The 23,855-nt window shown below is 41.8% G+C and overlaps 1 protein-coding gene across 7 annotated transcripts in view; it reads right to left on the reverse strand.

Moving 5' to 3' along the window:
- Positions 1-23,855, reverse strand: part of PAG1 (phosphoprotein membrane anchor with glycosphingolipid microdomains 1) — a 103,905-nt gene that overhangs the window by 26,879 nt on the left and 53,171 nt on the right. For 5 of the 7 annotated variants that reach the window (XM_064706270.1, XM_064706269.1, XM_064706272.1 and 2 more), the window contains one exon: positions 13,769-13,833. The gene's annotated coding sequence lies outside the window, so the exon portion shown is untranslated. Of the gene's footprint in view, positions 1-13,768; positions 13,834-15,740; positions 15,825-16,262; positions 16,413-23,855 lie in introns of those variants that run through there. The other 2 variants (XM_064706274.1, XM_064706275.1) reach the window with 2 other exon arrangements.

Below are 23,855 nucleotides of genomic sequence, written 5' to 3' on the forward strand. Positions count from 1 at the left end.
CACACCGTGGAAAAGAAACCCTTCATAAAGCTTTGTATGAATATTGCATTTGCATATCCAGCCTGTCACAGTATTGGGCTCTTTTTCCTGGCTGTTGGATATTACATGGTAGGAACCTGTCTGTGAAGGGAAGTGGACTTCATAAAATAAATACTTTCTCCTGTTGTTTCAAGGGAAATCTCCAGTCTGAATGTCATCTACTAACTACCCCTTTGTAGCCTGAACTTGGCTTAAAAAAGCATTTCCTTAACATGAATAAATCATGATCCCTAGTAAAAATACCCTCCTCCTGCATTAAAGCAAGAATCAGAAGACAGAATTTGGCCTGTGGCTTGTAAACTCAAATTTGTTGAATAACAAATGACTAAAGAAAATCCCTTTCCCCCCCTTTCTCCAGTGTGTTCTTCTTGTTGCCTGTTGGCATTGGGTTTTTCTGCAGTTTAAGCATCACTATTGCTTCGAGACTTCTCTGCCTCTGTGCTTTCCTGTGTCATCATCAGCATTACTGTCACAGGAGGCTCTACAAGATGGGCAGCACTGCAGAGAGAAGGACAAATACATCAAGTCTCCTGCAAAAAGTTTTGCTGCTACCTTGAGTTACGAGCTGCCAAAGCACGATGACAGAGAAGCAGTGGCAGGTAGGCAGGATAAGCAGAGTTGCATCACTTCATGCAATCAATAACCAGCTGGGCTTTGCTTCTCTCAGGTTTCTCTGCTGTGCTGACCCAAATCATTACTTTTCCCCCACAGAATGTAGGTCTGTTAAGGTTTTGAAAGAGAAGACTGAGATTTGATGAAAGCCTGTCAGGATACAGGATAACTGCTCTCCAGAGACAGGAGAGACAGTCAAGACAGACCAGGTAAGAACAGTCTTTCACCAGTGATGTATGTTATCTTTCACCAGATAACAAGCTGAAAACCTTTGTAGGACTGATCACATAAGCAGGTGTCATTCCCCCAGCAGCTGAGGAGTCTCCAGCTGTGTGGGTGTGACCACAGCAGGCACAGCAGGCCTGGGCCCACAAAAGCAGGTCCTGCCTCTGCTCCTGCATGGCCAGAGAGCCTCCACCTCTGTTATCCTGCCTCCTCTTGGCACCTTCACCCACCCTCTGCAGCCCACCAAACCTTGTTCCTCCTTCCACAGCTGCCCCCTCCTCCTTTCCAAAGGCCACACAGTGCTGCCACAGTGCCACAGCTCCATGAGCTTGGTGCTTCTAGCAGAGAGCATGGCCACCCTGACTATTCACTGAGTGTTTCCCACCCTGGGCAGCCTTTTATCACTCCTCCTTTGGATTATTTTTCTGTAATAATGTGCCCATCAAACACCCACACAAACTCTTTTTAAAAGACTTAAAAAAAACTACCAACACTGATAACAACGTGTATTGATTACTTTGGTTATGGCCTATTGGTATCAGGATGCCCAAGTGGTGAAGAAAGCACATGTCAGAAATACAAAGAGCAGATGCTGAGAAAGCATTCTCTGAGAGAGAGAATGGAATGATAGGAGTTAGGCAGTAGAAGAGTTCACCTAAAATATGTTAAATGGCCTTAAGCACTATTCCAGACACAAACATACACAATAATGAGCAGTCAGCTGAAGAACATATACAGCTACAATACACCACATCCCACCCAGGAATTTCAACAACTACTTATTTTTTACAATTTAGCATTACACCACTGTTATAACACCATGTTCAGGTTCCAGGTTCATTCCTGAACCAAGGAATCTGGATTTCATCTGCTTTATTCTTTGAGAAATGTGCCATGCTCAGGCCTCTTGTAATACATCCTGAACAAGGTTCATTTTAAAGGATAACCTAATGCTATATGGTGAAAAAAGCTTTTTCATCCCTTTTCATCACTTTGGGACGTAGTTTTATTGCAAAGCAATCCAATTCTGCAGAAGGAAACAGTTTTCAAAGAAACCACTTGTAAGTCAAGAGAGTGACCATTAGTTATTGAAAGCTGAAACATTTACAGGTTGATTTGATGGCCGTGACAGTAAATTAATTTTTCCTTTTGTTGAAAATTTTTCTTGACTGCAATGAACACCTGGCTAACTGCCTGATGAACAAAGGTCATCTAGCTCTGCATTTACTTTGATTCAATACCAAATTTATGTGCTACTTTCAGAAAAAACAACCATGCCATCCTTTTAGAGAGTCCTTTTTGAATTTTCAACTGACTTGAAATGTATGATTGCAGACATTAGTTTGGGGCAGCTGCTAAACTACATGCTTTGCTATGTATTTCCATGAGTTATTCAACCAACAGAAGAATTGCAAGACTTAGTTCATCTGGAAGAAAGCAAAAACAACAGACTCATCACGCTACCCCAGTTTCACAAGTATAAAAATAGCAGAAGGTGCTAACAGATATTATGTGGGTAAGAATGAGAACTAGATTGGCGTTGGAGAATTTATTCTTAGAAAATCCCTCCTTTTGGAATTGTTACAGGCATGCACTGACCCAAATAGATCATGGCTCCTATCATTCCCTAGTGCATGTGAACAGATAAAATGCTGACATGCACCAAAAAGGTTTGGGGCAAAAAAAAGCAAGCACAATCTGCACGGAAACTGCCAAAAAAAGGAAAAGCACAGCAGCTGGTACACAACTGCTAATAGGCAAAGACAGCACTGCTGGCAAACGCAGGTGAAGCGAAGGAAAGGAAAAGGCAAAATGATGTTGGGAAATTATGGCAGCCCAAAGAGATGCAGAAAACAAGCCAGTCACCACAGGGTACCCACTGCTGTCTCAGAAGGACAGGCATTTCAGCCATTTCAGGATGCACAATTTCTTCCACTGGGCTGAGGCTGCCCAGTGATCAAGACTCAGGGCCATTGACATCCCTCTGGTGCAGCTTTCTGACTTTGCTGAGTTGCCCAGTGGCTGTTTTGTGGCTATGCTGATAAGGCAGGACAACTGGGAGACCACAGATCAAACCCACAGTGCTGAGTTACAGAGCACAGCACAGCAGTCACACGTGCAGAACTACAGTTTTCTCTCCTTCCTTCCTCAGCCCTTCCATAGTTTTTCTGTTTTGTCCCAGCCAAGTCCCAGGCAGCTCTGCAGGCTCAGTGAGGTGTCACACTTGTGACAGATGTGTGGCAGTCAGCCACCCATCGTGAGGTGTGTGAGGTGCCCAAGTGTGTCTGTGTGTGAGTGATGTGTCTGAGCCTCCTGGTTTCCAGGGGTACCAGGCAATGGAGCCTCACAAAAGATGCAGGATGCAGCCCAGGGGGCCATTTAGTTGCCTAAACACTGGCAGCTAGAACTGCCTGAGCTGCCTAAAGGCATCCAGGATGTCTGGATGTTCATGCAGATGTGTCCACAGAGATGAACTGATGCCTCAGGTTTTAGCTTTTATGTTTTTCAGATTCTGTACTGCTTTAGTGTGTAGTTCTGAGCTTCATATTAGGGGAAGGTAAGCTTTCTTCACAGAGTAAGTAGACAAAACATTTCCTTCCCTAGCAGGGGACCAAGGACAAATGATCCAAGTTTCAGGCCCAGGAGCATAAACAATTTCTTCTTCTGAAGACAGAAAAACAAGAAGGATGGGACTTCATAAACTAAAGCTATAACTGGACAATTAACTCCAATATGCAAATGGACAACTTATGAGACCCTGTGACCAGTTGTCCATTTTGTAACCATTTTGGGTTCATCTTGCGTGTAGCCCTGGCTGGGTTCTTGTACTGCCCAAAGCATGTCCATTGAGGTCTTTTAGTAAATACCTACTTTAACTCTGTCTAGTTAAAGTCTCTGTTCTAGGTCAGCCTCCACAAGGCATCAGAACAACTTGATGCATGAACTGCAGGAGATGTGTGTCCTTCTGGAGCAGCAGATGGAGGCCAAAGGGCACAGTTTATGGCATTTCAAACACCATTCACTGCCCTCTCTTTAGGCAGATGAAATCTGCACCTGGATGAGGTCAGTAGACATGGCACAGGGCCAATTCTCACACTTCTCAAACAGCTATTAAGAAATGATGAAAAACATACCAGGGCACCTCAAATGGCACCAGCTGCTTCTGCATAAGCAGCTGAAGGGGCCTGAAGGTGCCCTGCAGATACTTGCCTAAATTTGGGAATTTTCAGTTGCACTTGAATCTCACACCAGTAATGGTATGCTTTACTACTGCACAGGCACAAACATCTTCCTCTAAAGTACTTTCCTATACAAAGCTGAATGCTCTTAGCACTTAAATCCTTCTCCAAAAGCCATAAAGATTTATTCAGGGATGAAACATTTTGGTCTAATATCAGAAAAACACTTTTCTCCAAGTGAAACAATGCCAGAGCATCACACTCCTTCCAGCTGGCCGGACACAAAATTAATGTCCAGACTTTCAGAAATGTTCACTATCACAGACCCTGTAATGTTTAATTATCTGATGGTGCTTAGGACTTTGGGTAGAAAAGAAAAGAAGCAAATAAAGCAACACAAATCCAGTCATCATATGAATATTTAAGACCCCTCTGCTGGAGCATCAATGTGTGGGCTCATATCAACATTGTGTTTAATGTCCCTATGCAGCTACTGAACACATGTATAAGCATAAAATTAGCAAACAACTATCAAAGGAACTCTATTCAGGCAAAAAAAAAAAAAAGTTCTTTTCCCTTTATGAACATTTTTAAACAAAGTGTTCTTTTTTGGTGTAATTTTTCTCCATTAAAATTTTATGTTACTGCAAAGAGATAGAAGGCAAGGAACTTCTGGCCCAATTTTGTTCCCAATTGCTCTTGTATAGTAACTGGAGGCAAAATTTTGTTCTCTCTGTAGAATTAAGTACAACTGTCGATTTCCTTTTATTTAATGCAACAGTAACATACAGATATACAGACTCAAATATTAAAACTAAATTACAGGCAACACTTCTCCAATTAGCTCATATAAAAGTAGAATAAATAATTAAGCCTCTTACTATCCAGTTAAAGAGACGAGTAACATTTCTAAAACGACAAGAAAATCCAGAGATTTTAAGAAAAATAAAAAATATTTCTGCTGCAACAGAAAGTTTCCAGGAATCTCAAAAATTTGAAGTCCAGTCACAGACTTCTTTTGTAGGCTGTTCTTGCTTTGTCTTTAATACTGGTGTGCTGTTACTAATAAAATATCTCAGTGCCCTGCAGTTGGTGCTGAGGACTAGTTACTGTTTTCTGGAACAAGTTCCACCTGGAAATGTCAGCCTTCAAAGCAAACCTGCCCAGATCGAGCTCTTCCCAGAGTAAATCTATTACATGCCAGTAAATAGATGAGATATAAATAAAGTAGGAGCTCTGCAGAGTGTAAATCAGGCATTGCCACCATATTAAGAGGCTTATGGCAATGTTACTTAGCAGTATTTGTTTTAAAGTCTCAGCAGGCTTGTCCTGCTGAACGTTTTGTGTTAAACCATCTGCCCAACAGACAGAATCGATCTCCGAGTGTGTCCTGCTTGGTTTGTAAATTTACCTACTGTGACTAAGTACATAACTCATTATTAAAAACAGTCAGACCTGGCCTTTCCTGAGGGTAAACTAATGTTTCTCATCATCCTTAAAAAAACAACACACAACATGAGATAAGGAAGCAGCAAGGCATTTAAATAAGAGCTGCTATTTGAAAGACTGACTCCTGTGGCCTGAATCAACATGCAAACGTGGACTCCCAATCATCTTCAGAAGATAATTATTATTCATAATTGGCACTTTAAAGAATTTTCTCAGAGCTGTGCAAATATTGACTAATTAGCCACACCAGAATCCTGTGGGGTAGGCAAGCAGGTACCCTAATCCTCTTTTTATCTGAGTGAATTGCTGGGGAATAAAACCCCAGCCCTGACCTGCTGCAGGGGAGGAGAAGGTGGGGAGGTTTCCAGCCCCATTCCCCTCACCCAGCCCACCCTGCTCCCACCATGGACACTTGTCCTCATCTAGAGAGGGGATCGGATGAGCTCTGTACTGGCAGAGCTCTGGAAATAGTGGTCAAACCTCAGTTCATTAGCTAAAGTCCTGTCAAGAAAAAGGTCTGAATATGCAAAGTCAAAATAAAGCCTGAGGATTTGATACAAGTGTATGCTGTATTTGTATGAGGATGGTAGCCTCTTCTGCTGAGGAACACTTAAACAATGATGTACTGCACAATTATAGCTTTTTCCTGGATATACAATATTACACTGGTATTTGTAACTAAATAGTAAGAAAAGAGCTCTATATGTATGGAATAAGACACTTCACTTAAAATTCAGAAAAATCTTATTATTCACTGTGTGCCCAAGATTAGGCTGAAGAAAGTGTGGAGTCCTGTTAGAGCCTCCAAGAGGCTCTGCCTTCACCATGCAATAAAATGCACCAGGCAAACAATATCTTCAAGATGGGTCTAAAATTGAAGATCCTTGGAGGCCACAGTAGCTAGAAATGAATACTGAATATATCCTCTATTAAATCCAGTTCTTTAATTAAATTGCCTGTAGGAAAGCAACCATTAGTCATTAGTGTCTCAGGTTTTCTGGTTTAAACCAGCAAACACTAATGATGGTTTTATTCTAGAGTTTTGTTACAAATCACCACATTCAGGGGCACAAACAGGTCTTTTCCAAATAACTGTATTATTACAAGCTTACAATGTACACAAGATATGCAACAAGAACCATTTTTATCTGGTGTAATCCTGCTTTGTCTATTGAAATAATTGGTCATATGTTGTGTCTAATTTCAGCTACAATCTCTTTAGGGCAAAGATTGTGTCCCTGTGGTTTTGTAAAGCCTCATTCACAGTTATAATGGTGTATAAATTAAATAAATAATGAGAAATTATGAACTGTGGGAATTTATTCAGCATTTATCAGGAATTCACAAGTGAGGATTTACATTTTTTTAAAATGGATTTTTTAAAACATCTTCCAGTGATCTGCTTCTGTCCTCTGTTTTGGGAGATGCCTTTCAACTGTAGCAAATACTTAGGTAAGAATAATAACAGGAAAAATAAACAGGTTAGTGTGGTGACTGGTTGAATAATAAATCCAGGGTTATTCCACTCTGAAGCTAATTCTTCTACATGGTTCATGCATAACAGCTTCTGAGACAAGCAGGTTTTCGTCCATGGGAAAGAGCATTAAGATGATGGTATTTTAACTACTGCATTAATTATCTACTCTGAGCAAGGCTAGACAAAACAAATAGTAGGAATACAATAGAACTGGATGCCTTAGTGAGCAAAATTCATTTAAATGCCCAAACCAGAAGAGTACAGAGTAGGTGGCTTGGGCTGCAATATGATAAAAAAGGTTTCTGTGCTGAGAAGGTTTGGAGAATCATGGAACAGTTCAACAAAATTAGTATTTTATACATTTGGCACTCCTTGCCACTCATCCCACGAGTCCCCTAAATTCTGGAGCAGAGGCTAGGGGATCACGGCCACAGCAGGAAACAAACTCTTGGTAGTAACAAGCCAGTCTTAAGCCAAAGCAAGTCTATGCTAAAGCTCTGTATGCTATATCACTTTTTTGTGTGTGTGTGTGTATGTATGTGTGTGTGGGCACTCATTTTTTTCCTTTTCAGGAGGAAGAGAAGGGGGAGAAAAGCAAGAATTTTTATCTCAATAGAGAAGTTTGCTCATGCAAAGAAGCATCCAGCTTGCTCTGAGGACTTAATGAGCAGCTCAAAGGATCTCAGGAGTCTGCTGGGCTCCCACACCTGGATCTGGCAAGTTAGTGGGAACATAGGGTGACTTGGGTCTGAAAAGATAAAAAACAAACACTAGAGTGAGTGCCTCTTTCCAGGTACCCGGTGTACATCTACATAAGGTAAAGCACAGCAATAAAGTAAAATAAGTCAGCTGTGTTATTAAAAATTATAGTTGTTCTGGCTGGCCTTTTGCCCTAAGACCTGCAACTTGACAAGCCTGTGAGGTGAGAGGTCTGGTCCCCACAGCCTGAACATGTAATTGCAGTTGGACCTGCCCCATCCTTCAAGATGCCAACGCAAACTCATCAAATGCCTAATTTTTCTCATTTTTCTTTTTGGCTAACAGAACTAAAACCTGCAAAGGGAACAGCATGTGAAGTCAGCTCTGTACACTAAGATGGAAAATGCACTGATTTGCACAGAGTTAATAACATGCCCTAAAATGGCCATTCACCCTCAAAAGACATTAGCATGTAATAGCAGCTGCTTATCCTCTGAGTGCAGATGAATACTGGAAAGAGGTGCTGAGAGGCTTTGTCCTAGAATTACATGTCACTGGTTTAAACATGATGTGTGGAAATTATTTTAATTGCCCATATTAGTCCAGGGCTGAAATGGTCTGGTATTGTTAGGAGTGGTGCAAATGTCTTTCCCTGGTCAGGGTGTTGTTTGAGAAGAACATGTGCATACCTGAATGTCTAGAAAGCCTCACCACAACATGAAACTAAAAAAACAAAAATCACCCCAATAAAATAGCTTTGAAAAATATTGGCTAGTTAAGTGATATTTTTTGACTGTCTTACATATAAAGATCCAATTTCTTGCAAGTATGAGCACTGAAAGAGCAAGAACTGCTATTTTTGAGATAAATGTTACAGTTCAAATGTCACAGACTATATTACAGACATTCACAATTGGCTCTGAGATTTAGGAAAAAAAAACAACTTACACTGTTGTATGAAGGTTGGCAATGATCACAGTGCTAATGACCATGGGAGAAAGAAGAGATTTTTTTTTTAAGCATCATTATCTAGTGGCCTTGAGTGCTAATCAAAACAAGGACTATAATGCCTGCTTTAATGGGGTTTGTCTCAGTAATGCTCCTAAATGGAATAAACTATATTAAATCCAGACAAGCTACAAAGAGAGACAAATGGCAAAACAATACACAGAAGACTTAAAGATTCTTTAATCTATTATTAACTGAGTTACTATCCATGACAGTCACACTTAACTGCGGTTTTGTAATCCATTTGCTGAATTGTACAACTAGAATAGAAATGTTGTTGTCCTTCTGTTTAAAACAACAGACTAAATAAGGCCCAAATCAACCCACAAAATGGCCAAGCAAAGACTGTATGTAGACAGGCTGCATGTCCATTTTCTTCTTTAAAATTCAGGAAAGCAGCTCCTCTGGAGTTTTTTTCTCAAAGTAGAGGCAATCCCATCCCACTGAGGTAGTCCTGCACATAAGCTGAGCCCCGTGCACCACAAGGAGGATGCTCTGGGAAGACAAAGGGCCCCACACTGTCCCTCACTGACCCAGCCCTGCAGGGACAGACACTGATAGCCACAGGCTTTGGGTCATCCTCCTAATGTTACAGGAAGAGGCACCAAGTGCCAGGACAATGAATTCATCACCATCCTCCTCCTCATCTGCCTTGTATCTTTGGCCCTGCTCATCCCTCCTCTGCATATGCTGACCAAATGCACAGACATGCTGAATTTCTTCGGCTTGATACCTCAGAGGATCAGTCACATTTGACTTCCTCAAAAGCAAGTAAATAGTTTTTCTGATGCATCTATTTTGCTGTATTTCTCACACTGAGATGGGAGGATGTGTAGCAGCTGAGGGGGAAGGTAGACTATGGCATTTTGGGCAGATCCTTCAGGAAGAGGTGAGAATTTACTGGTAAAATGACAGCCAAGGTATAGAGGTAGTGACACTTTTATGTTCATTTAGACGCAAGAGTGAAATATTTCCAGGGGTCCAGTTTTAAAAGGATGGATTAGCCCTTTGTTCGTGGTGTACACAAAATGCAGGATCATGCATCTTATCTTGAAGAAATTTTCAATAAAGGTCTTTACAAACTGGAGCTGTAGCTTAGGGAACATAAAATTCATTCTGTAATTAATGAGCTCCCCCCAGTATTACAGAGAAAAAATTCCTATGGTTTTATTGCTTTTGTAAAATGCTTGTTCTCCAGCTCTGAAGGGACTGTGAAAGGTCAGAGGTGTTGAATATACATGATTTATAAAGTCCTCTGGGATGAGATGTGCCATGTAAATATAAAATATTATTAGAGCATATTCTCTCTAATTCACATCCACTGAAATGGAATTGGCTGTGCCACAAAAGCAAAACTAAGAACCCAAGTCAGTCTGATGACAGCAGATTGCCCATGGCTATTGACAGTCCAAACAGCAGAAGGATAAATTCATTTCACAGACATATTTACCTAATGCTTGAAGTTACTGCTATTCACCTGGAGCTGGTTCTATGTAGATATGAATGTGAAGACTGTGTTACATAGAAATGACTGTACAGGCAAAGATGGTGTACTGCTCAGTACCATGAGGAAAGAGAGGCTGCTGAAAAGGCTGCAGGCACAGGAGCAGCCCAAGCAGCCCATCCACCTTCTGCAGAAACTCTGCCTTGCACAGCTCTGTTCTCAAGTGTGTGCCAGAGATGCCTGGGATGCCGTGGTCCTCACGTGCTTTGCAAAGTCACACTCAGATGGCACTTCCAGCCTCAAAATATGCATCCTATTTACCCCTGGCTTTCACAGAGGCTTCCAAGCTTCCCTTGCAGATTTGAACCTTGAGATTTCTTCACCTCCAGCGGTATCTACCCAAAGAGGCTTCCTAAAAAGCAGTCTCTCAGAGAACTAGGCTGGAATGAGCTGAACTGGACAAGCAGTCCCATTCCCTCTCAGGGAAGCATAAATTATACTTTCAACCCACTTTTTGGGATTGATTCCAATTTCTCTTTTTCTTGTGTCCACAATAGTCTGTACTTTAACACTGCAATAAATAATCAGTTTGAAGTAGAATTCAAAATATTTTAACAGCTGGAGCAATGACATTCTCACTCAACTTTACTGTAAATGGAAAAAATCCCATTCCCCCCCTCAAAGACAGGGATTGCAGATCATATTCTGAATTCTTTTCAAAACCTTGGCCAAAAGATATCACCAGCACAGTCTGTTCCTCTTCACATTATTATTCCCACTCTCACAGATTCTTTTATCTAACTCCCTTCCGCCCTGAAGTTTACAATCTCCTTCCAAAAATTTTTCAATTGCAGTTCCCATCTCTCAAATTCCCTCTCTCTCATCAGCTTTTAAATCATATAACTTTATTTTAGAAAAATGATGCTGTGAATTTAGCGCTACAGACCAATCTGTTCCTACTTTTTCCCTGTGCTAAAACACAGCATCTAATTTTAAATCCTTTTTAAAAATTATTTTTTAAAAAGGCACAATACAGCCCTTTAGCAAAGGTATATGAACTTCCTGCCCATAAAGGAAAAAAATTAAGTTCTTACTCTTGACTGTATTAATGCTTTCCCATGCAAACTGATACATCTGTATGGGAGAAAAAGGAGATTTGGATTATCTGTATTCAAGAGAATAATTAAAAGAAGTTATTGCACAAAATGATTAGATTTTCTAGCAACACAAGTTTGATTCAGTGATAATGTTGAAGTTACTCTCATCGATGCAGAACACTTTTCATCCACACAAGAGGGGCTTTTAATTTTCTCTGTACTGAAAAAAAAGCCATTGTATTTTCACTGATGACGTTTATTATTTGATTTCTTCTACTTTCTTTAGATAATTAAATAGATAGATTTACTCATTTGGCTATAGCTAAATTGCTGTAGTAGTGGCAGACAATGACACTTTCAAGGCCACACTCTACATGATTAATCTTTGCTCCAACTGAGAGCCTTTATCGTCTGGGGCTACCCTTCCTGTTTGTCTTTTCCTTGTTTTCAGTTCTCCCTATCAAGGAGAACAAAAAAAATCATTATGGGTTTTTAACCTAGGGAATGACATTTTTTAGCTCTGAGGCCTATGTGTAAATGTAAATTTCCAGCTGTTACAACAAAGGAATAGCAAACGTGAGGCAGACGTTAATATATTATACATTGTTGGTAATACAAGCAAAAATCAGCCTTAAAAAAATCCCCCAACTATTCCAGTAATGAAAGCTCACTCACTTGGGTGTTTACATGAACCTGTGCCTTCAGAAATAAGATCTAACTAGTTTCTTGCAATCTATGGAGTCTAGACAAATCCTCTGTGTCGTTTCTTCCTCCTCTGACATTAACAATTCAAGGGCTAGAACATACAGCCAACAAAATCATCTCCAGATGTTTCTTCGGCTTAGCAATCTGATGAATGCCCAAAGACCATTTACTGCACAATGAAGTCAAGTGGGATCTGGGAGAATTCTGGATCCCATGCTGTTTTTCAGGACCAATTTCAGTACCAAAAGTTAAACGACATGTTTGGTTTCCATCAAGTACCACCACTTGAACATAAGTCTTCACACACTTACAAAGCCATTTGAGGCAGAACTGATGAGCAACCACTCTGAGCTCCCTAAGAACTCTGCTTTCCTTTGAATCCACTGGCTGAAAAACCACAGCATGGCTGTGAATGCAATAAGGTGCTTCTTACTGAATCTAGCATATTTGTTGCTTCTACCATCTTCTAACCCTTGAAAACTTCTGAATTTACTGTCCTGGCATGATGAACACAACTCACTCAACAACTCATAGTCAGTGGCATGGAGAAGCATGGACATTCAGAGCATACTTACAAGTTTAGGTTTCCCTCCAGAGAGTCTCCAGCCTTTGTTTAGCCCTCACCACAGCACATCTCTCATCATCTTATCTCTCTTATCTCCCATCATCCTCCCCACAGACCTTGGATCCCCATGAATCCTGAAAAGTCCTTCATTCTAGCATTAATACAGCAGCAACTTCCTAATGCCTTGTGTCAGGCACATTTGTGTTTGTAATTCCTTTCACACTAGGCAATTCATTAAGGGCTCTGTTTTGATTACCAAAATGTGTGAACACAATTTTGTATCTCATCTATACAGGGTCACTCTTATGTCAGCTCGTTTCTGACTGCGACAGCCTTTTCCCATCCTAAAGGCAAAACAGTGTTTACATTTGCTTAGCTAAAATATTTACATTACACATTCAAATGATGCATTTTCCCAGTGACAGGGCTCTCCCTGGTATTTCCTCCTGTACCTACTATGTAGCGGAAATGATTAAGATGAATATTCTGGGTGTCTCTAAACAAGTAGATGAAGGAAATATGCAGCACAGCTGTACTATACTAACACTGCTAAGACTTTGCAATATGCATGCAGGCTTGTGAACTGCCTAGCAGGAAAGCCTGCCTTTTAGGACCCCAGAACAGAAGACTTCCACATTTCCTCATCAATTTATTTCAAACAGATTCTTCATTTATTGACAAATGATTTGGAGACTCAGTGCATGAGGCCCTGAGAGAGGAGGTGAGAATGGTGCTGTTCACTGATCATCAGTCTGCCTGAGGAAAAAAGCCTGGAGTGCACCGTGTCTGCAGGGCAAGAGAGGTGATGGGGACTGCTACCCAGAAAGGGACCAGTGCAGAAGGAAAGGTGACACTAACGTTAGCAGGGGAATGCCAGGAGGTGACAATACTTCTGGGCACCAGAAAACACACTGCACACCCCTGTTTTAATGCAACATTACCAAGCTGGATAAAACACTGCGAGTGATGCTGCACCAGGAGGTCCTCCAGACCTCAGCAAGACAGCGAGACCCCAGACACACAGCAAGAGCCTCTCCCCACAGGGACAATTTGAGGCTCGTAGCAGAAAAGCTGAAATTCAACAGCATTTAAGACATATCATCATCTACACCGTAAACAGTCTTGCTCATTTATTTGTTACTATGAAACAACAGAGTCTCAGAGTCTCTCTGAGAAGAAATTAGATATAGTGCAGCAACCTCTCACACAGAAATCCTGTAGCAATGCAAATTAAGAAGTTAAAGAGCACACCTAAGGTGTATTCCTTACCTTATAACGTCATCCACACAGGTTTTCATACAGGCTCTCCCAGTGAGGAAGCAAAAGCTTCTGGGCTGAAAAACCGATGAAACACTGGTTAAGACACTATCTCAAAACCCCTGTCTGTGCTTATATCCATCCCAAACTCTGCTGCATCTTTTTGTTTACAGAAACATATACAATAGACTGAAGTCAACTTCATAAGCAAAAGCTATTTATTTTAAATTGACCCTGCCCACTTACTGTCATATACTCTGAAGGAAATGGGTTATTAAAGTCTCTGTATAAGTGAGGCATGCAACATCTAGCAAACAAATATTATTTTGTGGGATTATTTTGTGTGGGACATGTATTTACTCCACTTTTTTAAACTAACAGCAAATGAAACTTTGTTTGCCAGTTAAAACCAATCAGTAGAAGAAAAGTAAGAGGCTTTACACCAGTATGAGGCAGTGTATTCAAAATAATAAACAACTAATTTTGATTTAACCTAAAAGCCTGCATGGAGCGAGTGAGCAGGCTCATTACCTGCCTGCCTGGTGCCCAACCAGCCCCACCACCAAGCAGCCTGAGGGGTGTGTAGGGATTAGTGGGCAAGACACTGCTGCAGAAAGGGGATGCCAGAAATCCCTGGGCTGAGGGGGCCAGGATAAACAGATTCTGCATTTTGAGCCAGCAGCTAGCAGCCTCACAGTCTTATTTCAGCTCTTTGAAAGCTGCTTTCCTCTGGCCATCCTCGGGAACACAGAGTTTGCAGCTCCCAGCCGTTGGCAGGCCAGCTCGCAGAGCCCCGCCGCTTTTGGCAGAGCAGCGTAGGGATGATGGGCAGCGGCTGCCGCTGTCACCAGCAGGATGTTTTCTGGAGTTTCTCCTACAAGGCAATGTGTTTATTCTTTGAAACAGTTGCTCCCTAAAGATTAAAACTGAGCAGAAGCACAAAAGCAGCGTGTGTCCTCTGGGGCTGCTCCGTGCCATCAGGCAAACAGGAGGTACAAGCTGCGTTCTCCCAAATTGCACAGAACAAACGGCGCTGCACTGGCAGAACCCAGTCACGTTCCTCAGTGCACAAACCACACTCGCCTCATTTTAACCCCTTCTTAGGAAAAGACCTTCCAAACACCACTTGTGTTGTTAAGAGCTCCAGATTTAGAGTTGTGTGGGGAGTCTTCAATGCAGCTGAGCCCGTTCACCCCAAAAGCGTGTCAGCCTGGGCACAAAAGATGAGCAACAGCCACAAGGTTTGTGCTTTTAAGACCATACTTGTTATCATCCCAAATAGCAGTACACACTCTCAAAAACAGACTTGTCAACCACAAAGAACAGACAGCAATATGAACAGCCGACACTTGGACAAAATATATCTTAGAAACTAAAAAAATAGTCATTTAAAAACCACTAAAATAGGATTGATGTACTAAGAGCACATGAGAAATACTGGCACAACAATGAAAAATCTGTTTGGCACAGTGTGTAATCATAGTTATTGCAAGGTGGCTGGAAAAATAAATGCAACAATGATTTTTCTTTCTGCTGAGGTATGTGCAACAAATGTTAATGTTTTTATAACTGTACAGGATGCATGGTACTCCAGGGAGTACCCTGAGAGGTGAGGAACTGTCTCTGGTAATAAGAAATATTTACCTTGCTTATATATCAATGTATTTCTATTAGCATAATTAATTTAATATTGCATATAAATAGTAACTTTTGGCTTAAAAAGTAAGATGGAGAAGGAAACTAAATAGTCTTTTCTTCCTCAGATGGGAACACATACAGATCTTCTTATTACTGGTAACACAAACTAAGCCCACATAAAAGGGAACAGCCAAACTTCAATAACCCTCAGCACAATGACGCTTTAATCTCCTGCAGAGCACAGGGCACTTCATAACTTTCCTCCCTGTATCACTCTTATTTTAATAAACAACCAAACAGCAGCAATGGCCACTAACTTATGCTACTCTACAGACAAAAATATTACCTTTGGTTAACAAGGACTCCTCGTCCTAGACCCTCTTTGCATTGTGTATCAGAAGATACCAAGAGAAGCTGTTTGAGCTCTGAAACTCCCTCCGGGCATTAACGCAGCTCTCGGAGCTGCTCACCCTTGTCCCGGCCGCTCACCCATCCCGTATGCAGGGCTCAGATCCCACCTTCGGGCACAGCCTCACCGATCCCGAATGCAGGGCACAGATCCCACCTCTCCTGGCTGCCAGGCGGGCACAGCCTCACCGATCCCATATGCAGGGCTCGGATCCCACCTTCGGGCACAGCCTCACCCATCCCGTATGCAGGGAGTGTATCCCACCTTCGGGCACAGCCTCACCGATCCCGAATGCAGGGCTCGGATCCCACCTTCGGGCACAGCCTCACCCATCCCGCATGCAGGGCTCGGATCCCACTTTCCCGGCTGCCAGGCGGGCACAGCCCGCGAACAATGCCGCCTCTGTCAGCCCGCCCGGCGAGCGGTGCCACAAAGACACGCTCATCCGCAGCCCCGCACCTCTTTTGCTTCTTGTTCTTCCTCTTGGAGCACAGGGTGATGAGGAGGGATGGGAGAGAAATGCCGATGTGTTTATGGTCAGGCACAGCTCCGCCGTGCCCAGGAGTGAGGCAGCGGCAGCGCACGGCGGGGCCCAGAGAGGAGCCGGGATCTGCGCTGGCAAGAACCCTCCCTGCCTCGCTTCACACATTTTTGTTTCGGATCCGTGGGTGGTTGCATGAGCAAGCAGCCGGAATAGGGGAGGAGTTAGACAAAATGCAATTTAGGACTTGGAAGCCTCGTCTGCCTTTTCGAGAGGAAGAAGAAGAGGCGAAATCGCAGTGCCCCGACAGGGCAACGTGCCTTTCCCAGCCCGGCTGCTGCCACCTGCCTCTCCAAACCTGCCGGGAAATAAAGCGGCTCTGCCCCTCTCCCTGTGCCTGATCCCCGGGACAGCACACGCACAGCAGCTGCTCTCGGCCCCGCTAACCACACTCCAGAGCCCCTGAGCACGCTGCCTGTCCGCTCCTGCCCCACAGCATATCCAGCTCCATTTTCAAGGAGGCACGATGCTTCATGATCCTCATGAGCAACGAGAGGATGAGACAATAAAGGACATCCTCAGCAGATGTTTACAGCTGTCACCAGGCAGAGGAGGAGACAGCAGCAGCTTAAATCCCAGTTTTCTGCAAAGCTTTCCTTGGAAATCAGAGAGGCAAAGCCAAAAGCCCTTTTAAAATCATAGTTTTCTTGTTTTGAAAGGACTATCATGTGCATATAGTTCATGCAACTTCAGCTTTGTTTTCCTTCCTATGAGAAAATGAAAAGCAATGTCTGGCTCAAGATGACAGCAATTAGAATATTGCACTTTAACTCAAATCTTCACAAGCCAAGCTCTGTGATAGATGTGAGATGTTTCATGCTCCTCCACATGAATTGTAGTCCAGATCTAGAAACATTGCAAGTGAATAGAGCAGCAAGCAACACTGTGTTTTCTTCTTGAAGTAAACACCAAGGGACACACAGCCCTTGGGTGCAGCACAGCTATGAACTCATTCCAGTCCCTGATGAACCACCCTCACGGTATTTTCCCATGCAATTAGTATTAATTGGTGACCTGCTGGCAATCTCCCAGGGGCCTATGTCACCCTTTTAGCCAGTCCTACCAGATCAGCCTTGAGATGATGATGAGGGCTAGGCAGCCACCCTGCTGCCCCACCTCTCAGTGCTCTTTCTTGCTCTTGTATTTCTGGGCACTCTGGCAAGGGTTCTCTTGAGTAATGAACAATCAAAGACACACCTCTTACAAATTAAAATGTTCGAGTTTGTAACATGAGACAGCAAAGTAAGAGGGTGACTTCTAGAGGGAATTTATAAGCATTTTAAAAAATATGTTCTTTCAAAGCATTTCACTGAAGCTAAACTCCAAAATAATCTTCAGGAGAACTGAGCAGCAGTGCTCAGTTCAGTGTCTGCATAGAAACAGACCTGTAAACCTCTGCATCTTGCACTCAAAATTAAGCTGATATAGGACAGCTGTGAATGAGCAATCATCTCTTCTAATTTATTATTTAATAACAATTCTTAAGGATTTCCTTTTTTATATTAATAAGATAAAATTTGTCTTAAGCATCTTGTCAAATGGACTTAAGCAGGTTCAGGAGTGCTTTATTTTAGCAGAGCCTCACAACTCCATGGCAATAAATAAAATCAAATGTTCTTTGACTGAACACTGTAAACATCTAGAACATATTTCAGAGTAGCTTCCAGGGGCATTTTCACAGTATGAATCTCATTTTTCAGAATGACATAAGTAATCTCAAAACTTTAAAAACTCGTGCTCAGGTGGTTATTCAGAGTCAAAAGGATGTCTGAAAAGAGAACTGTGCAGGGATCAGCCCACAAACACCACTCAAGTCCTAGTAAAGGCTGCAATATTGAATGGTAAAATACATTAGGAAATGCTTGTGGCCAGAGGCAAGCAGAACTGCTTCAACTAAAGCAGGTCAAGTATAATTGAGAGCACCAGGCCAGCTTTATTCCTTCTCCTTTTTCTGCTTCTCCTAAGTTTCCAGTCCACATAAATCAGTGGTCCTCAGTGTTACTCTTCTCATATCACTTTTGTCTTTTATTGCACAACACTTAGAAACCACAACATAACACAAACAGGTGCCTAAAATGGTGAATTCTGGCTTGGAGGTAGTTAAGAACACTGAAGATGGTTATTTCTCTTGGAAATCTCGAGTCTGGATTGGAGGAGCCTGCCTGTACCATCTCACTTCATCTCTAACAGGTTGTACCTTTAGATTTTACTCAAGGGATCATGTATTCAGTGAACATAAACTCCAAGGTGAAAGCCAAAACTCAATCTTTACACTGGTCAACAGATGCAGAGAGATTTATCACTTACATGTTAGGTGTTTATATGACATAGTTTGACTTTTTCTTTGGAGATACTTCTCCTTCTGAACCTTTGTGATCCTACTTGATTTTCATTTTTAAAAGACCTTACTGTCTTTTTTCCCCATATCTATGGCAAGTAAAGATGCAGATATTATTTGTCAGGGCCCCATGAAAAAAATGAATACTTTCAGACTATTCTCACAATTATTGCAGAAGTACAGAAGAAGACCTGAGTTTCCCTGGTGTAATTTCCCAGCAATTCCATTAACTTGCAGTATCCTTGGATGTATCCAATCAATCTGAGAAAGCTCTCACCTCTATCTCACACCTGTTTAGCTCTCCAGGTGTATAAAAACACAAGGATATTACCCAGGGCAGCCTAGGTGGCAGAAGACTTCCATCACGGATTAAGGAACCACAAAATAGTAGTTTCAGAGAAGAACTTCTCCATAAAATCATGCAAGAGGAAGGAGCACTACACACATTCACTGGCAAGGACAGGAAGGTGCCATCTGTGTCTTTGGAGATGTAGAAAAACTATGAGATTTCTTAGAATGATGCTATTCTAAAAAATCTGGTTTGCTTACAGGGTTTTAAAACACACACATGTTCAGACTGCCACTTTCCATCTACAACTAAGAGAAAGAGGGACTCAATATTCAGTTTTCTGAAAACACAAGGCCAAGAGATTCTTTCTCCAAAGACGTATGCAAAGACTTAGTCACTGCCACTCTAATTCCCTTACAGCAAATTCAATCTTTACAAATACAAAGCAAACATCTTTAAACAAATTATGAACATCTCTGGCCATACAGATAAGACTAACACTTGTAAATTACTTCTCTAAATAGGTGTTATATCAAATCTCCAATGAGTCCAGATAGATGTGTTCAGCCTGCATTAGGTGATAATGAAGCCTGAACCCAAGAGATCCTAGTTAAGTTTAAGGATTAGCTGTTGATGAAAACCAACTTGATAACACTGCTTATTCTAGACTTGCCTCAATTACAGTTTTTCCAGTCAAACTTGTCACGGCTATTCCTTCTTTCCAAGAGCATTACTTTTGTGGCTGTTTTATTTGTAGTGTTACGTGACGTTGGTACCTGAACCTCATCAGCTCCTTCTACTTGCCTGAGACAAATGCTGGATCATAGCAGGTCCTCTCCATCTATGGGAGACCAAACACAAAATTACATTTACTCAAGCATCACCTCTGCCTCTGGCTGGGAGCTTGGCAAAGCTGGGAAGTGCAAATCTCCTACACAAAGGAAGACAAATACACACCAGGCTGCCCCCACTGCTGAAAGATCTGTATTTCATTTTGAGCTATTGATCAAACTGAAGTATTTCACTTGGGCACAGATCATTTGGGTCTACACTGTTCTCTGTTAAAAGCTCTTTAACTCTTGACTAACTCAGGCCATGTGGATTTTCAGCTTGGCATAACTTGCATGTGGCCAAAGCCCCTTCTCAGAGCTGTCACGTCAAAGCCTTACAAAGATCTGACATCTACCAATATAAGTCTAATCTTCTGTACTAAAAGGATGCAAATAATTTTCTTAAATAATTTTTCTTATGGAAGCTGGTTTGCAACATTACAGTACTTATGAACTACTATACATCCAGTGAAGTATTTAAGAATAATTGATGTAATTTAAAAAATTATTTCTCACCTGTCTAATAAACACTGATAGTGGAAGTGAAACTTTCACCTCATCTGAGGTGAAAGAATTTGAGCATGGCTCTTTGGTTTCCATTTGTAGTAACCAGAATTTCCAATTGTTTTTTCACCCATGTACTTGATAGATCTGGGCTTTTTTCCTTCAGACAAGACCAAATGTATTCAATCCATTACAGTCAAGACTAAATACTCACATATGGCTTCCTAATGTTACTCATTAGGACATAGATGCTACAAATGTGCTTCCTTCAACTTCAGCTGCCTTTTATTCTCCCCTGCAGCTTTCTCATTTTTGTTAAAAATGAAGAAAGGAATCAAATGACTAAGTTTCCATTTTCCACTCTTCCTAATTTTCAAATTTATGCCATTTATAAGCCTCAACTATTCTATGAAAAAACTTTTTTACACCATTTAACAGAACCAAAACCTTGAAGGAACAGAGATATTTTTTTTTGTTTGTTTAATCCTCTCCTGCATCCACTCACTTTTCCTATTTTCCATTCCTTAATTAAATTTCAGGTCAAAGATCTTTCTGACTCAATATATCCAAATGTTTTCAGATTTGGCTAAAAAATTGTGCAAATCCATTATCCTATATCACTATATCCAACAAGGAGAAACTCTCATGAATTATTTGAATATATGGACAAGATCTGATTATCTAAATCAAATTGCTAACTCACATGCACAAGGGAATATAATTATTTTTAAAAATGTAAAATATGATTAGAGTATCCTCAAAATAATTGATCAGACTGTAAGGTCCTAGTGGGCAGAGGTTCTGGAAATGGAAGTGACACCACTCTAATCAGGAAATCAGCCATGAGAGGATATTTATCTGTTTATGAGGGCTTAACTTTGAGATTACAAGTGCAAGAGAGAAAAAATGTCATCCTCCTGTCATTTGTTGACAGGCTGTGACAGAGAGAAGCTTTGTCAGTACTTCATCACCATCCATGACTGCTCTGCATCTCACCTCCAAAGGCTGCCTTGCATTCCTGAGTCCTGATCCCTTCAGACCTGTTTGAATTATCCCTGTTTTTCTGTCAAGAGTGCTGGCATCTTACTCAGCAAAAGCATACCACATAAAACTGTTTGTGCTCAGGAAATTGCATTATATGAAAAGTAATTATTAAGATGTGATTTTTCTCTGTGCAATCATTTGCACAAACTGTACAAGTCTTCTTACCACAGCCACTGCCACATAGAAACTGTGGAATCACATTTAAGTATTGCATCAGCGACAAAATGTCCACAGCAATTATTTATTCATAAAACAAGGAACATAAAAACAACAAAAAAACCCACCCCAAAACCACAAAAACAAACAAACAAACAAACAAACAAACAAACAAATCTCCCTTCTCTTAGAAACCTTTGTTTAACTAAAATGAATTGAGACAGTGTTAATACTCAAAGTTTAACTTCAGGAAAAGCAGGATTGGATGTAGACTGTCAGCTAACCATTCTTGTTCTCTTTGATTATCACTATATCTTTCAGAATGAGAACTGGTTTAAAAATCAGGAAAAACAAGATGTACAACCTTAGACCCAATCCAAACAAAAAGCTGGTTAATTACATCAAACTTTTCTTAATGCAGCTAAAGCTCTTTGTGCTGTCCTCCCAAGTACCCACAGGACAGAACAGCGAGCTGGCTGCCCCTGCACCTGCTTCATGTGACACTCGACTGAAATCTGTCAATGCTGCCCAAAGTCTGACCTATGCTTCTGATATAAAAGAAAAAATAATATCCTAAAGGACCTGCTGAGCCCTCAGGTTCAAGCAGCTTTTGAAGCTGAACAACAGACCAGTAAGAGCTGGTGTTTCCACACTCTCTCTGCTATTGTTGTTTTGCCTGCCCACCACACCACCTGTGAGAGATCAGACCTGGTTTTGTACCTCATATTGTCCTTCAATACTTTGTTCTCCCTTGGAGATACCTGTCATGGATGCATTGACACATACCTGAAAGCCTCACCCAAGCTTGGTTTACAAGATTGAAGTGAAAGAATTTATAGACTAATTAAAAAGGAATTTAAAAGAGCAAATCTTTCAAGTGTCTGATACAGCGAGTCTTACACAAGGGGCGCTGAGAAACTGGGCCCTGCCTTGACTTTAAAGTTTACTTTAAACAATCACTGCTGGGAGTGGAGTGGCCCAGTAAGTCAGAGGTGTCTGTCCACCAGGGGAGTTCCATAAAAGCTCTCAAAGTATCTGCTAATAAAGGCTTTGCCCTGGTCACACAGCAAGGCTGTGACAGAAGCTGATTTGCTTTGGTTTTTTAAAATAACTAATATCAACATAATGAAAGCTATCTTGGGCATGGGGAATACATTCCAGCTGGCAGGCAGAGGCCCAGCCTTTGGCATGTCCCTGCTCCACCAGCCTTTGGCACAGAAAAGCCACCTGCAAGGGAGACCTGACCCCGGAACATCCAGGCTCTACAGGAGCATGGCTCAGTAAAGCAGGAGCTGCCACAAGGAGGGAGCAGAGGCAGAGCACCCCTGGGCAGCCTTCCCCTCCATTTCAGCAGGGACTTTTGCAGATAGCTGTCTTTTGGGTGCCACCATCTACCATCCTCCTCCTGGGCACCTCCTGGGAGGTGACAAGTGCACTGGACTGGTGGCTGGAGAGTGCAGAGCATCACTGCTCTGACCAGTGCCCCAACAAGGAGGACTCCCCAGAACATTTATATGTCTCTCTCTCTCTTTTGAAAATGACCTTTAAAATCACCCTGCCAGCAAGAACTGATTATGATGTTTAAAGGAAACCTGCAGTAACTTGTGGATGATAAGATTTTTTTTTTTTAATTCTTTGAATGTGACTTTTTCATTTACATGAGTAAATTTACATTTACACTGAGACAGCCAGAGTGTTAGTGTGCATATTCACCACCTCCAGACTCCACACTGGACCAAATGCACCAGAGAAGACAGTAAACAGAATTTCCTATGCCAACTCATTGAACTGGGAGAGATGCTAGCATAAAACTCTAGATCCCAGAAATGGGATTTGCTTAATCAAGTGAGCTTTGCCAGAAGATGCAATCACACACCACAGAAGATTACATTAGCCTTTTAGAAAAAAACCCACACTTAACCAACTCCTGAAATTCTGCTTTGATATTTGCATGAAATCCATGCAAATTGTATGGGCTTCAGCATGTGTTTTCTCCCACACCAAAGCAGCCAGATGGACAGCCAGGGATGTGAGAAAAATATTTTCTGCTAAGCCTGAGGGGAGATGAACAAGAAAAGAAGCCCCCACATGCTTCTCCCCAAGTCCAGTGCATACATCCCACCCCTCCATACTGTGAACCTTCTTTTCACAGAGATCCCTTCCTTTGGCCATGGAGAAAGCAGTGGCCTGGCAGACAGGGCAGTGCTCCTGCCGGCACCTCAGCCACAGCTGGGAACCCTCCTTCCTGGGGTGCAGGAAGGAGTCTGGGGGTCCCCACCTCCACCCCACCATCCAGCAAGGCCCTGGGAAGAGGGGTCAGCCCGTGGCATAGCCATCAGTTATTGCAACA

Source organism: Zonotrichia leucophrys, chromosome 2 (assembly GCF_028769735.1).
Source record: "Zonotrichia leucophrys gambelii isolate GWCS_2022_RI chromosome 2, RI_Zleu_2.0, whole genome shotgun sequence".
NCBI classification, from domain to species: domain Eukaryota; kingdom Metazoa; phylum Chordata; class Aves; order Passeriformes; family Passerellidae; genus Zonotrichia; species Zonotrichia leucophrys.